General features: G+C 39.2%; 1 protein-coding gene across 17 annotated transcripts in view; it reads left to right on the top strand.

Moving 5' to 3' along the window:
- The window catches only part of GATAD2A (GATA zinc finger domain containing 2A), a 113,975-nt gene that overhangs the window by 73,764 nt on the left and 23,072 nt on the right, over positions 1-17,139 (top strand). The gene's annotated exons all lie outside the window — the stretch shown is intronic.

Here is a 17,139-nt window from a genome sequence, read left to right as displayed (position 1 = left end):
TGCTCGTGCCCGTAATTGTGTGGGTGATACAGGTAAGGAGGGATAACTTGTCTTTGTGACTGTTAACAAGGGAAGTGGTTTAGGTGCATCTTACTGCTCTCTTCAGAGCTGTTGTGGGAAAAAGTTGTTTAAAAGTTACTAATGACTTAACAAAAAGAAAAGGAGTACTTGTGGCACCTTAGAGACTAACCAGTTTAGTTAGGGTGCCTCCAGTCTGATCCCTTTAAAGGGCACTGGTTTTGCAAAAGGTAAGTGCGTAGCACTTTGAAAATTAGGCCCCTTTTAATTTAAGAAATCTTAAATTAGACACCTAAAAATGGAAGTATCCAAAATCATTGGTCATTTTGGAAAATCTTCTCCTTATTTCTCCAGTCTAAGGCTTTTCAAACACACACATCACATAAGAATTAAATTAGGAAGCTTTTTAGTACGTGAAAACATTTTATTCATAATCACCACCAAAAAACTGGTTTATAGACTTCCATTCTATTCTGTATGCTGCCTATCCTTGGGTTCATTATGGGCCAAGACTACAGGTGGTCATGTGATGCTGACTTTTTTTAGTTTTTTGTCGCAAAGGACAGACATGAATATTTTTCATTTTTAGGGTGCAATGTGGTCTAGTTTTTGGAATATGGAAGAGGAAGTCAGAACTCTTGGCTCCTGTTCCTAGCACTGCCACTGACAGTTTAATCTTGGTAAAGTCAGTTAACTTTTTGTGTTAGTTTCCCTATCTGCAAAATGGAATAAATATTCCCAATATTGTTGCAAGTCTTAAAAAGTGTATAAAGTTATTTCCTTGCCTGATAGGTACTATAGAAGTGTAAATTATTAACTTGTTTCATATGTTGGAGCAGAAACTTGAAGTTCCTGTCGAGTATGCAAATTCTCACATATTAAATGTATTTTGTCCCCCACTCTAGCTTAAAAAATAGTACAGGAAAAACTGATATGCCCTTACTCCATAATTGTAACTAGTGTATGAATTATTCAGCTTTCCTCTGTTCCTGCTGCTTAAATGAGAAACTATCTGCTGCTTATAACGATGAATTTGTCCAAATATCACTTTCAGCAATACATCAAATATACTAGATTTCTTCCAGTAACTTGGATTGACTGAATTTCTTTGACATGTTCTGCTTCATCTATAAATTCACTGGTTAAAAATGGCATCTTCAGAGCTTGCTCAAGATGATATTTAGGATGTACTTGTATGTCTGATCATAGAATCATAGAATATCAGGATTGGAAGGGACCTCAGGAGGTCATCTAGTCCAACCCCCTGCTCAAAGCAGGATGAAAGCTGTGTTGATAACAATATCCTTTAGGAAGGGGTAATACTATAGCTAGATGGTTCCTACGTAAGGGAATTTCTTTTCTGTTTCTCAAAGAATGAGAGGAGGTGGCGGGTCAGGTGCTAAATAAGGGTAAACCTTTTCAGAAGGTAGTAACACCTTTTGTGGCATTATCACTGCCCTGTCAACTAGCATAGTTGTGTTCAGTTCTCTTAAAGGGGAAAGCATAGTCTAGTGGCTAAAACACCAAGGTTGTAAACTGAATACCAAGGGTTCTGTTCCTAGCTCTGTAACAAACTTCCTGTGTAAACCTAAGCACGTTACTTTAAAAGGGCAGTGTCTGCTAGAAGTCTAGTGGATCTTCTTTTAAAAACGTTTGATTTCTCATGTGACACCTGCCCCCGAGTCCCCTTGATGATTTGTGGCTTTATAAATACTTTCCAATCTTTTGGTAAATGTCTTTCTGCTCCCCCTTTGTGGTGTGAAAGAACCTATACAAACTAGACTTTGAGGGGGAGAATCCATGCTCTGCTTTCTAGAGAGCTTCTGTTTAAAAATAAGTATTCTAAATAATCCTATTTAGAGAACCTGAGACACCCCTTCATTTTATAGTATCACTACTACAGCAAATAAGATTTTTCTATTTTCTAAATGGCAGGGAAAGCTTGCTTGTATAAGACTGTCCCTGCATTGGAGGCATAATCCAAAACCCATTGAAGTTTTGACGGGAATCTTTCAGTTGACTTCAATGGGATTTGGATCAGGTCCTAGATTACCAAGTACAGATAGTATAGGTTATGATTGTATTTTGACCATGCTTTTTAAGTGGAGGAGTAAAATATTGGCATTTCTTACATATGGAAGGTGAATCTGAACAATTCTGCAGATTTTACAAGTAGTATCTCTGCCTTCCTGCTCCCCACTTCTCTGTCCAAAATAGATGAGAATTTCTTAATCTTTCAAGATGTGATGTAGGGCACGTAGGTGGCAATAAAGACATATATCTGGGCACACAGAGGATCTTTACATCTTGGCAAGTGCAACAGCTGATCTAAAATGCATGATTCCACTGAATAAATTTGATCCCTTATTTTTTTAAAAAAGATGTCATTTTTGTAGGTAACTACATGATATTTTGGTAAAAGGCTCTTAAAGTTTCAAATTGGGACTCTTAATTTTGGACTCAGCTTTTCATATTTTCCCAGACTTCTGATACATAGATGAACCCATAACTTGCAGCCCTTAAAACATTTGAGTTTTGAGAGGTAAAACAGAACTATTTCTTAAAGTGATTGTTTTGTTGCATTGGTAAAAACTTTCTGCTTTGGTAAATTCATAATCAAAAGCCAAAATGCTGTCCATTACTAAACAACTTTAGAAGTTATTTAATTGAAGATGTATTTTTTTCAAGAGTACTTGTGGCACCTTAGAGAGACTAACAAATTTATTTGAGCATAAGCTTTCATGAGCTACAGATTGCTCAAATAAATTTGTTAGTCTCTCTAAGGTGCCACAAGTACTCCTTTTCTTTTTGCGAATACAGACTATCACGGCTGCTGCTCTGAAACTTTTTCAAGAGCGTTCATTGATTGTTACTTTTGCCTGATCTGCAGCAGATTATCCACTCATTGGCTTTTTCAGATTTGAAATCTGAACTTGAAGACGCACTGAATTTTTAAAAAAATGTTTTTGAAAGTTTTCTGACTTTAATCTTAGTATTTTTAGTTTCCTTTAAAAATAAAAATTATCTGGCTTTCTTTTGGCGTCACAAAACGTGCTCAACAGAAGAGTCTGTGGTGGTGAAAGTTTATGATGAGGCCTCACAAGGCCAGCCGGTGAGGGTAGGGGGTGTTGTAGCTGTGTATCTAGCTCTGCTTAGCTTGCATAGTTAGGTCTGACTTATTATAGAGAATAAACTGAGGAAAGTGACTTGAGTCTTTGCACTCTTCTGAGAAAGTCACGAGTGGCATTCTACTGTGGATGTTGCAAAATTGCAATGTAGTAATTTTTACAGATATGTTGATTTAGACAAATAAGCATTAATGAGTGGGAGGACAGTGTTTGACAGTATTTGGCTTACGTCAACTCTTTACAGATGAACAAAGTAGTTAATAGTAATTCATCACCTTTAACAGCACCTCATATGTTTGTGGTATGGTTGCGATCAAGTTTGGTTTTTTGCTCAGGTTCAACAATAACTTACCAGATTTTTTTCAACATCATTTGAGCCAGCCTTCAGGCAAAAGTGCACTTTTCCTGAACAGAATTGTAGCACATAGGGCAAGAAAACTGTAAGTGTCCCTCTGAAGTGTGGCATCTTCTGCACTACAGAGCATCCACTGTGTGTAAACTCAAGTATATGATACTGCTCTAATGTTAAAAGACGCTGTCAACTTGTAAACCACATTTCAGTGAAACGTGTGTTTTACCTACTGTAGTTACAAATAACGAAGATTGCTATAGCTTAAGGAAGTTAAAAAGAAAAAATTTTCAGCTGTCTTCCGGTTTGTTTACATTAGTGAATTCAACAGCACTTTGTGTATAATCAGTTTGACCAAAAAGAAGCTTAACTTAAACTTCCTTGCTCATCTTGTAGCAGTTTTATATTGTTTTTGGCCCCACCTACTCTCCTTTGCAAGAAACACCTTTCCAAACATCAGCAGGGGAACAGCAAAATGCTTTCTTAAAAACAGTTTAAAAAAAACCAGCAACAACAAAAAAAGACTCAGGTTGTCAGTGGGCCCTTCTAAAATCCTTCTCTCTGTAGATATACCCCAGAATAAGACAATGTGGATTTATAAATATGAACACTTTTTATGCAAAGGGGACATAGCCTACAAAGAAGCGAGAAAACTCTTCCTATAAAGCATGCAGAATTTAACCAAAAGACCAAGGGTTAAATCCTGTCCTGCTTTGCGAGAGGAGTTCCCTATCTCTTCTCCCAAACTTCAGGCAGCAGAACAGTATTCCCCTATGTACTCGAGAGAGCCAGCTAACGCAAACAGTCAGCAGGCTGAGGAGATACTTCCTGTGTGGACCCCTCCTGTCCCACCCACCTGCAACTCAGTTAATGTGTGTGCGACCGCTTGACACAAGTATTAGCAGTCAGCCAGTAGGGAAGCACGCTGCTCCTGTTTTGTGCAACTGCAGAGTAACTTTCCTTATGCCTTCCAAGAGAAACCCCATTTTAGCGAGCAAGGATCCTTTTTTACAGAGGATGTTGCTCCCCATTGCTGTGCTAGTTAGTGAAGGATTTAGCCATACGCTGTACTTAGTTCCTTGCAGAAACAAAGCAGTGTTCCACAAGGGATGAATGAAAATCAAGCTAATTCTGGGACCTGCTCAAATTAAACTTCATAATGTGCTCAATTCACACAATAATTCTAGTAATCCAAGAGAAATTCTGCTATGATATGGGATGCCACAATATGTAGGTAACACTTCCTATACTGAGCTCCGTCCTTGCCAGTTGACCGTATGTACTTGGGAATGAGGGAAGAGTTTGAAACTATATATACATACTTAAGAAGTAAAGCCCAATATAGTTAGTACGTTTGTGACTAATGATACATTTGTGGATCTCTTAGCATGTCACAAAACTTTGCAACTAGGTAAGAAGCTATAATGCCAGAAAGGAATTAGTATGGCTGCAAGGCAAAGCTGGAACATACTATGATACCTCAGAGGCTGAATATAACATTTATTACCTTACTTTTTAAAGCTGCCTTTTAAATTTTTTTTTTAAAATAGCATTAAAAAAGTCCTACCATTATCTCCTCCTTCCTTTTCTCTTTAGTATGCCTGAATGTATTCCTTCAGACATTACTCTAGCGTCTTAATTTTTCGTGTGTGTGTGTGTGTGTGTGTATAATATATAAATACACACACACACACACACACACACACACACACACACACACACAAATTTAAAAAAAAATTTCATGGAATTGACTTGTCTGTGAATTTTGACGGTCAAAATTCTGTGACGTGTTTATGGTAGCAATGGGTTTTAAAAACTCCATACATGATATATATTATCTTGTATCTCCACACATGTCCTTTAGCAACAAATGGTACATTAGCTGAAGTAAATATCTAACTGAAGTGTAGTTAAAACTAAAAATAATTATTGAACACTTTTCGTTAATCCTGTGAGCCATTATGTTCCATTTGACTCAAACATCCTGAGGTGGTGGTTTTTGTCTTGGTTTTTTTTGTTTGTTTTTTTTTCTTCCCCAAAGCACAATTCTTCCTTCGATCAAAAATGAAAGTGTGGATGAGCTATACAATTTGCATTTCATGTAGTGGAGGCTAAAGTCATTGATACCCTTAGCAGCAAACTTCTTTACTTTATTTTTAAATTGCTTTTTGACACACCCTCTAGTTTTTAAGATCCTGCTTTCTTAATTACGTGCAGACTGGCTGGCTTTTGCCACTGCTTGTTTGTCTAAATGCAAATTGCCAGGAAAAATGAGGGTGGGGAATCTGAAGGCTTCCCAACAGTTTTATGGCTTTCTTCCAACCAGCCCATCCTAATCTGTATTTATCTGTATATAGCTCCTTTTATTTCAGGGTTTACTTAGCTATCGTCCAGGGGGGCAGGTGTTGGCAAAAGTTGCTGTTGTCTAAGAACTGCAATGGGTAGTTCTGGGAAAATCGCATGGTCAGCAGAGTATCATGTCATTCTTTTGTTATACAGTGAAATGTAAAATAACTGTACATATTAAACACAAAAAGGTGTCAGAATTATTTTAAAGTTAACGTAATGGTTGTGGTCTGAACTACGTTGTGTGAGACATGGCACTAAATTCCCAGCCCTTCCCCTACACGACTCCCCATGCTATTTGGGAAAGGGAAATAATTTTATTGTTATCAAACACCTCCTCCATAGGAGTGGTATACGGTTCTTGGATTGATAGTTGTTGCAATATGGGCTCTTAATTGTGAGGGAAATGGAGAGATTCTAAAGACTAAGATGGAAACATGGAGCATATATAAATTAAGGTCAAGTCAAACCCACAAATGTATGAAATTCTGAATGAAGGCTATGTGCTTAACCCAACACATTTTTGTATGTAAGTAGTTCAGAATACAGAAAAACCTGGAGTTTGTTTCCCTGGGAGTTGTCTTGATTTTTATCTGACAGGGTATGGTCTTGAACATGCTGTATTATCGTGTTCTGCTTCATTAGGTACAGCAGACTGGGAACAAAATTAAATGTACAATAATTGTGATCCTTGAAGTGTCTGCACACAGCACTTCCAAAGAACAGGATTTTAGTACAACTCTCTGCTTCCCTAGTGACGCAGCTAATAGCAGAGCATGGGGGAGAGCAATATCAGTATAGTTATGTGGGAAGTCAAGACCCCAGAGTGAGAGTAGGAAGAAGAGGAACAGTAGTAAAGAAGGAGAGAGAAGAGGATACAAAACTATATATAAAAACTTTTGAAGAACCATCTAAGGGAGAGAGATAGATATAAAAATAATATGGCCTGGGGGGGGGGTGTGTGTGTGTGTGTATATATATATATATTAATTTGTTTTTGTCTTAAGCATGCTGCACTTTTGCCCAAGGCTGCCTGTTGGGCCACGCTGGCATACTGCGTACATGCTGTACTTTTTGAAATAGGATACGCCAATTGTTTTGTTTCAAAAAAGAAACATTTAAAATGGGGCAAGTCTAGTGATGGTGCTTTACCCTATTGAACAAAAAAACAAAACCCACTCCAATTCGGCTATTTCAGGCTTAATACAATATTAAGAAACACTACTTGTTAAACTGGCTTCCAACTCTGGTCAGCCATTGAGCATGCGATCAGACTGTGCTAGAACAGTGTCTCTAGAATGTGTTCTTAAGCGCATTTTTAACACAGTGCACTTTGACTAGCCAAACCACGTTTGTAAGGGGTTTAGCTGGAACTGTGTATAATTGAAGTTTTTAATATATGGCTGCTGGCACAATATAAATTGTACCTTCATAGTTCCAGTTTACCTCCTCTACAACATGGCCTATTTCTCTACCAGGGCTCACTAATACATTGTGTGTTCTGAGGTTTAGGTACAAAACATCTGAGTTAAAAGATTCTGTGGAAAACCTGATTTACAGGTTTCTTGCTTTTGTGAACTTGTCTGCCTTATTTTAAAATGCAAGGCCAGCTCCAATAAATTTTTTTTTTTTTTTTTGGAGTGTAGGGATGGGAAAGGAGTAAACTTTATTGATGTTTTGTTTCAGTATTGTACCACTACATCCAGAGACTTGCATTGACATTTTGGATTCATTTTTAGACATTACATCTCCAAAAACTCTCTCTAATGTTGTTCCTTGTTATCTTCTGCCACCTTCCTCCTTACATCTCCCCTGCCCCCCGAAGACATTGGAGGTAGGAGAGGTTGTTGGGTGGAATAAGGGATGGGGGGAAACCTGTTCCATACGTCAATATATAATAATGCTGTGGGTTAGGCATTAGTCCTGAGTGACAGTTACTCTGATATTTTTTGGAATGGCCTTCCAAGGGAAGCAGTTGGGGCAAAAGACCTTTAAGATTAAACTCGATAAGTTTATGGAGGAGATGGTATGATGGGATAACATGATTTTGGCAATTAATTGATCTTTGACTATTAGTTATAAATAGGCCCAATGGCCTGTGATGGGATGTTAGATGGGGTAGGATCTGAGTTACCACAGAGAATTCTTTCCTGTGTATCTGGCTGGTGAATCTTGCCCATATGCTCAGGGTTCAGCTGATCACCATATTTGGGATCGGGAAGTAATTTTCTTCCAGGGCAGATTGGAAGAGGCCCTAGAGGTTTTTCGCCTTCCTCTGTAGCATGGGGCACAGGTCACTTGCTGGAGGATTCTCTGCTCCTTGAAGTCTTTAAACCATGGTGTGAGGACTTGAGTAACTCAGACATAGGTGAGAGGTTTATCACAGGAGTGGGTGGGTGAGATTCTGTGGCCTGCGTTGTGCAGGAGGTCAGACCAGATGATCATAATGGTCCCTTCTGACCTTACTATCTATGAATCTTCTTCTACTAGAAAGTAAATGAGATGTATTGCTCAGATGTCATGGAATTGTAGATTATTGGATGAAAAAAATTAGACATTCCACAAATTTTTTATGCTTACAGTTGGAGTTTTTTCAACTCTCCTTTTTTGTTTCATGCCATTGTGGCATGAGTTATATGAACCAGTTAATAACGTAACATAAAGCTCAATCTGGATAAGTTATCAGTTAATTCTGGATTGCTACTGAGTTCCTATTTAAAAGTCTGGGATCTGAATTGAAAAAACAAGATATGCTTTTGGCATTTGTTCTGTTAAATCCACTGTAATTGGGTTGTCACTCTTGGTGTCCATTTCATTATTGCCCTGCACAAGATGGACAATGAGGAACTGGGCCCTTTAACTCTTTTAGGCTTAAAATTTAAAGAGTTAGATTCAGCTCTTATATGAGCGCCATTCCCCTGTCTTAAGTGAGCTGTGCCTACTTACACAGGTCTGAATTTGACCTAGTGACATTCAAAGAAGGTACTTTATTGCCACTATAATATAACAAAACAGAAATAATCCCAAAACCACCCAATCTCAAGCAGAGCTTTCCATTACCTGAAAAGAGAGAGCTGCCAATCTGTTTTACGAGGAAGACGTTCAGATGTCTAGTAGTAAAAAATCATGACTTCTGTATTTAGTGGCATTTCATGGTTCATGTCACAGAGTGCTACAAAAATTACTATTTGCATTGCAATGGTGATGTTGTGACTGAGGCCTTCCTGAATGGAGAAGATGGATCCAGAATCACTGTTTTAACAGCCTCCTAGCTGAAGTGATTCTCCCATGTGTTTGGGTTTTTTAACTTAAACTAAAACTGCTAAAATTATTTTTCTCATCCTATAAAACTAGTCATTTTGAGGGTTAAAAGTGCCTCTCTTTGATAGTATGGGTTTTACTGAAGGAACTTTATGCCAGGTAACGTACCACAAGGCATCATTTGTTTGTTGGTTGTTTCTTTTGGGGGCCAGGAGGAGGATAGGGTTTAGATCAGAATTTTTAAGCAGGTAATATGGCCAGCTGGTGGAAGACATTTGGACTCCTGAATTTTGGGTTACTGCTTGTGACCTGGACCTTGCTACAGAGCTCACCTCTCCCATACTGCAACTTGTGACTTTCATGTTCCCGGCCCCTTCTTTTACTTCCATTGCAGGTCAACAGTTAAGTGTAATTTAGAAACAAATAAGGGGGAGGTTTTAAAGTGAGAAGGAATGTTAGTTGGAAGAGTAAGTGAAATAGCATTTTGTAGCACTGTTAGGATCTTGATCATCCTGGCACAGTCCATTTTGGAATATGCTTCTGTACTTGTCTGTGGAGACAGCAGACTTGCTTGTTAAATTGTTAAGAGGTCTTGGATCTCTTCCAATAATGTGCCACTAGGTACATATAGTTACCTCTGACTCCCTACATAGCCTTTCCAGAAGTAGCCCTCCTTTGGAATGAAACTTAATTTACTTATTCTCCACCAGACCCAATGGCTCCTACGTTGTCCTTCTCTCTTTTCTCCATCCCAGCTCTCAGCATAAGCTTGTAGCCTGCTGCTTCCTTATGTTTCTCAGTTTAGCCTGTTATCTAATGCTTTACAAATGTAGCTGATTAGTATAATCTTGTATTGGGGACCATGACCAAAAAGCTAAATCTCAGAACAGCATCACCATTAACGAAGTTTCATATACACACACTAATGGGCACAAGCACAACTTGTTCCATTTGCTTAATATTATATAAACAGTGTTTCCCGACCCCTGCCATACATTTGAAAAGGGTCTATTCTTGACCTCTTAGGAGGAAAGAGGGAGCCGTTACAGCAGTTGTCTGTCACAAGGTACTTTGGGTCTTAGATGTATCCTCTTCAAGACAAAAGCATAATTAATCTGCTTCTGTCCCAACTAAATGGAAGAAAGCCTCCAAGAATAGACTTTGCCACCTGAAGTCTGTTGAATTGGATGAACTTCTGTTCTTTACTGAAGTCAACAAACGTAGGTTGGTCCTGTTGGGAGTTATGCTTTTTGTCTAAAGAGCAGTTGTCTACCAAAATTCTGCTGGAGAAGCAAGGAGACTCTAGGATACTTCGGATTGATCTTTCTTCTTGTAAAACAAATATGTCTAACTTTAAAATGTTCAGATGGATGGATGTAAGTTAGAGGGATGGTGGCCTCCAGCCTTAGATACTGAGCTGTGACTTGTGTGGTCTGTGTTCTCTTTCCAGCTCTGGCACAGACTTTATGTGAACTTAGGGGAAATTGAAGCACGCTGATTTACCAATCTGTAAAATAGAAATAATACTTCCTTACCTCACAGGGGTGTTCTGATCATAATTTTATTTTACAGGCACTGTGTATTATGATGACTGTACTGTCATAGGCATTTCTATCAGTGAACAAAAATGGAGGATAAGATTTTCAAAGCAGTCTAAATGATTTAGATGCATCTTCCATTAATGGAAGCTACATGTCTAAAACACCCAAATTGCTTTTTAAAATCTTAGCTGGAAGCTCCATTCGTTTCAGCAGCTCAAAAATTGTACAGGAAATCTTTCCCAGAAGCATTTTGGAAGCAATTGGATATAGAGAGGTCCACACAAAACAAAGGGGTTCAAAAAGAAGGCTTAACAAACTCTTTGAATTATGCCTAAGAGCATGTTTTACTTGCTGTAACCCGTTAGATAGCTGTACATTCATTTCTATGCAGATGAAAAAAGATCCATCCTCCTGAGCCTGGCTTCTAACATGGAGACCAAAATGGATGGGAACATAGAAGCTGGTCTAAAGAGGCTTTATAAAACCTCCTGGGAGCATTATAGCACTTTCAGCTAAAGGGTCTGACCTCAGAGACTAAAGATTCACTGTCTCTGTGTTCACTGTTGTACCTGGCAAAGTGTTGATACGTGTGTGTGTGTGTGAGACACACAAAGTATAGCAAGCCTCTTTTTTAAGAGGAAGACTATACTATGAAGATCTAGTTTGGATTCATACGTTTCACAATCTTTTGGACTTTGATCCACAATGTAATTGGTCACGTTGTTGAGGTCTGAATAGATAAGCTTCTCTTTCATATCATGGTTGGCTTATTTTAGCTCTGTGAGCAAAACTTATTGCAAAATACTACTGAAAAGTAGTATTCCACCAGATCTGCAAGATCTCATACCATCAGAATTAAATCGCTCACCCATAAATAAACACTGTAGATGGTTTTTTATTTTCTTTTTGTACTATAGAAGGATTCCTAAGTGTTTAACTTTCTGTAGAACAATAAACAAGTTGGACTTGATTAGCAGAATTTGAGAAAGCAGGTATCTAGTCAATTAGATTTACTGTGCAGACGGGGTTTGGGTTTTTTTGTTTGTTTTTTTTGGAAATGGGGTGTCTTTTAAATTCAGGACACTAGAGAGGAAAAAGCCCCCCCTTTTTTTAATGTCCTCAACCCTTCAAATTAAAAGAATGACCAGGTTATTCTGCTGTAGGTTGTCATTACTTGTACTTTATTTCTGTCAGTTGACAGAATAATTAGTACTAGTGTGTAAACTTGGAGAAACCAATTTAACAAGCAAATGATCCTTTCTCAGCTGCTCTCTTGCTCTTGTAGGAGAAACAAGGAAACTTTGAGGCCAGTAGTAGCTGAACAAATAGTAGGAAGTGGACTGTGTAGTATGGTGAGACTCAACCGTGCCATTTTTGTATAAATATCAGCCATTTTGTAACGTGACCTATGCTAGTGGTGAGGAAATCTCATAGATTCTATGCAAACACTTTAAAGGGCAGGGAGGCAATGGTTAACCAGTGGAGCTTGATACAACTTAAAACGAAACAGAAAAAATCACTTGCTCTGCCTTCATGGTCTGTCTAAAGGAGCACGGTCCTTATTACAAAGCCAGAAGTTGTGAATTACCTTTTCCCACGCCAAGCCCCAATTCAAAAATTAGAGCTACTAACCCACAAAACAGATTAAAAATGCCTGCAGCCTTTTATTTAGTGAGTATTTAATAAAAACCTCTCAATGTGGAATCTTAATTTTTAATGCTTTGGGTTTTATATGGCTATGATCTATTTTAAACCATTATTCAAAAAATGCCAAAACAATGGAATTTTTATCAAGCAATTGTTTATACCAAAGGTGTGAATGTTACAATACATGTACATCCCCCTGACAAACGTAGCTTGTAATGAGCACTCCAGAAGACTTAAATGGAGGTGCATGTTGGTATTCTCTCTAAAAGGGAAGTGTTTTTGATTACACTTCACTCCTCCAATGTCCAAAACTGCTGTTCATGTTAACAAGGCAATCTGATTTCCGATTCTGTTTCTTGGTTAGGTAGAAGGGGATGGAGCTGGTGAATGATTATTTTTCTTTGATATCCACGTGATTAGTTTTAATATGGGGCCCTCTTTTGTGTGGATCATGTTAAAACTGTTCTTAACTATGAACTTCAAAGTATCTTCTCTCAGCTTGGAACCTGTAATGCTTGCTTATCTTACTGTCTTAATCTTGTCAACAAATCACTTAATTTTTCAAAGATATTTTGATATCCAAAAAACCATGATGAACACACTTCTAGAACAAAATGTAGTCCGTAGAAATTTCATCCTTTTCTAAACAGAATGTGGTATTAGCGGGTCTGATTAAAGAACTGTTCTACTGTAATAATTCTGTGTTACTCATGGTCTCTCAATTTCTACTTCACTTTCTCATTCTCACCTGGCCTAAAAAGTAGAAAAGAACTTTTGTGTCCAAAAAAAAAAAAAGCCACCTTTTGGGGTTTTTTCATTTGACTACTTGAAACTTGTTTCCATGACTAAATAGATAATGCTTTTTAAAAGTCTAATGGACTAATGGTGTGTACTTTCAGAGTTTTGAAGCAAACCAGCAAATCAACTATAAAAGTTCTTAAACTTTAAAAAGTAGTAGAGTAGTTGAGCATAACTCATTCCTGTGCAGTTGGGTGAATGTTTTTCTATTGTGCAATACATTGTGCTTTTTATTAATAGTTTCAAGTGGGCAGCTGATCCCGGAAGTTTTTATAGTGCAAGGGCAGCCCCTTAAGCTTAAAGTCTGCTCCATTTTCTTACAGCACCTGAACCCTACCTCACTTCGTAAAATGAAGGCTATGTGTCACAAGCCGGTTAGAACTGGCTGTTGCTATGGTTTTCACGGGGTGGAAGGAACAGTTAAAGGGTCACATGTCCAGTGGGGGAAATGCCTTTCTCACATGACTCTTTGGTGGCCTGATTAGAATACAGGAAGTTAGCTCCCTGCTAGTTGTTATGATGCTGTGATAATTGATGGGGTGACATCACGCTTGCTACACATACATATTGATTATTCTTGTGCCTCGTTGCTTTGAGAATTGAACAGTTAAAACAGGACCTTTATGAGCTTTCTGTCAATGCACTATTCTCTGATTAGCAATGTTGTCTTGAATTCAACTTCCTTTTTGACAAATGAAGTTCAAGTATCTTCTGTTTACATGTAGCTAATCACCTCTGAGAGATTCAGCAGACTTAAGTCTGCCAATAAAATTTTTCTAAACAACAATTGTTTCAAACCCAAATTTCTGCCATATTTTGTGCGCTTGTGGAGGGCATTAGTGGGGATAAGATGACCTTCTCCAAGAGGATAAAAAGATAACTTTCATATCGGAGTCTGGTGTTGTAGAAGTCTGAACTCAGTTCAAATGGGTTCAGTTTTCCTAAATCGCATCTATTGGTCCTCACGTGGAGATTTTTCAAAAACTGATAGTGTCAATCACAGTAAACTTCAGTGGCCCAGCTTGCTACTCAGAAGTTTACCTAAGTTGTTTCTTTCACAGCTACAGAAACTGATAGTCAGTAGTCTGATTTACTTTCATTTTACAAAATTGTGTTTAATTTTCAAGGTTGTATGACTTCAAATAGTTTATGGCTTTTCTGGTGGGCGATAGAGAACTTCAGTTCTGCAACACTATGTTCACAGCCATAATAACTACAGTCTGCATGGTCCCTTGTGACAGTATACTTGTAAAAGCCAGTTATACATAAGGCACTTATGCAAGAACCTTTTTATAGCTTTACCCCCTGCAGAAGCATAAACTCTATCCCCCTTATTATTTTATAGATTATGAGAAGATTTATTGTGTCTTTTAAAAATGTTGGATTAGGTTTAGCTACATGAAAAACTCTACAACTCTTCCAGATCAATACAAGTGTTACATTACCTAAGTAATGAGATTATTGCCTTAGTTAAGTATTCTTTAAAAATCATTTTCAGGTGACTTTTTTTTTTCTTCACACTTCTTAGCTGGATGGGTAAAAAAAGTAAAATGATGTTACTTGAGATGATGCACTTTAGACTTTGTCTATACTGAGACCTTTTTAACTTGAGTCTCTTGATGGCAAGCACTCTTAATTTTTCTCTCCCTATCTTGTTTTAGTCAAGGCAACCAATTTAGTCTACCTTAAGCAGAGAAAAGCTCAGGCTTTAAAACTTTCACCTGTGCCCCTGATGGTTATTTTTAAACCCCTTCAGAGTTGAAAGATTGGTTCACTGGCTCACTGTGCCCCCTAGAGGAAACTGAAATTCATTTTCTGCTCCTTTTTTACCAAGGTGGACAACTGCATTAAATGCAGCATTGAATATAGGGCTGTAGCTGAGATACCAAAAGCTGTGTTTTTGTAGCAACCAGCTTTTAGTTTTCAGAACACTGTTTGAACTGGCCTGGCTTTACTGAGGGTGTGTAGTTTACATTAGTACATAACTTATCAATAGTGGTACAGAAATATAGCTACAGTAAAGGTACTCTGCAACTGTGAGGTTAATCTGTCCCTGTTTTGAGTGTATTAGTGTCTCTTATATCTGGTACATCACTAAATAAAATGTTTTTTTTTGTTTCTATTGTTAAGTACCTAGAATCCTGAAGTAACTTCTGTATGTCAAAAAGGGTGGTACTACAGTTAACTCCCGAAGCTGCAATTTAAGGTGGGGGAGAAACTGCCTCATTTTAGGAGAACATGGGGCTAATTTGCCATGTTTCCAGGTTGCGAATTAAGGGAGTTTTCCCCCTAAAGTACAGATTAAAGGTAGTTAAGTGCATAACCTTGCTGCACAAGAGGCTTGCTTTTTTTTTAATGGCTGCCTGTATATTTGCTTCCTTTGGCTTCACTGTTTTAAAAACTGTTTTGGTTTGTGTCTCAAAAATTTAAACCTGCCAAATTATTTGGTCAGCAATAATGCATTGAAAAGTTATTTCATTTACAGGATACTTATTGAAAAGGCTTTCATTGTATTCTTGTAGTTTTTGTTTGGATTTGCAACACAATTTCTTAAGATATACTCTTCTAAAGTGATTATACTTATCCCATAAACAATGTAAGTTCTTCTTCAAGTGCTTGCTCATGTCCATTCCACATTAGGTGTTTGTGCTCTCCACATGCACCGTCCGGTGCCGGAAGTTTTTCCCTCAGCAGTATCCATAGGGGAGTGGCTTTGGTGCTCTCTGGGGTGGTGCCCACAAGACACAGTATAAGGGATGCCGCCGGTTCCTCCCACCCTCAGTTCCTTCTTGCCGCCAGTGACGGTGCACAGAATGTTCGCCGCGCTTACTAGCGTTGCTTAGGCTTCGTTCGTACGAACTAGAATTCTTGTAAAATTTAGTGAACAGAGTGAGTATTAAGTTTCAGAGCAGCAGCCATGTTAGTCTGTATTCGCGAAAAGAAAAGGAGTACTTGTGGCACCTTAGAGACTAACAAATTTATTTGAGCATAAGCTTTCGTGAGCTACAGCTCATTTCGTCGGATGCATTCAGTGCATTGCATGCATTTTTTTTCCACTGAATGCATCCAACGAAGTGAGCTGTAGCTCACGAAAGCTTATGCTCAAATAAATTTGTTAGTCTCTAAGGTGCCACAAGTACTCCTTTTCTTTTTGAGAGTTAGCCCTTAGCAGTAGTTAGTTTTGTTAGTCCCGTTGGGGACTTAGCCAGGGGAGGGGGCATGCCCCAGTCCCCAGGCTTTAAGCCCTGCGATCGCTGCAAACGGCCCATGTCCATGAGCAATCCACATAGTAGCTGTCTCGGGTGCCTCGGTGAAGGGCACATAAGTGATAAGTGTTGAACCTGCAAGTCCTTTAAACCTAGGACCAAGAAAGAGCATGAGATGATGCTCCTCCTGATGGAGTCTGGCTCGCTCCAGTCCCGAGGCAAAGGTCCAACTCTGCACCGAGCACTGCGGCATCAGTGCATAGTGCCCCGCGAGCGCCGTTGATGAGCCGGCACCAATCCACGGCCCCAGCCAAGAAGTCGAAGAAGGCCAGTAGGGGATGGTCTCCTACTCCCCGCAAGGGGAAGGACAGGGCTAGGGGCAAGCTAAGATCCGCGCCGGGAGGCTCATCTGCCCTGTCAGGAAGTCGGGCCTAAGCTCATGTCGAGTGGTGAAGCCCACCCCGTTCCTTGCCTGGAAGCCCAGACACAGAGGTGGGCCTTTATCAGTTTCAGGTGCCGTCGACGCCTGAAGCGCTCCAGGCTGCGCAGGAGATCCTGACGCTCCCAGTGCTGCCCATGCTGGCCCCAGCGGTGCCCAGATCTTGGGGTAAGCCCACCTTGGGACCTTTCTGTCCACCCTTGCCTCAACGGTACCACTCCCCATCGCAGGGGACATCCCGCCACCGTTCAGCCGATCCAAGGTCAGATGGTCTTTTCTCACGACATGACTGCCAGGTTCCTGAGGGGCCTCAAGAGGCTTTACCTTAAGCTGGTCCTCTCCAGGCTCACTTGCCCACCTTTCAAGCCACTGGGCTCCTGCTCCCTTTCCTACTTGTCCTGGAACG

Source organism: Lepidochelys kempii, chromosome 25 (assembly GCF_965140265.1).
Source record: "Lepidochelys kempii isolate rLepKem1 chromosome 25, rLepKem1.hap2, whole genome shotgun sequence".
Classification (NCBI taxonomy): domain Eukaryota; kingdom Metazoa; phylum Chordata; order Testudines; family Cheloniidae; genus Lepidochelys; species Lepidochelys kempii.
The sequence above is the reverse complement of the archived record's forward strand: the minus strand, read 5'-3'. Positions and strand labels throughout refer to the sequence as shown.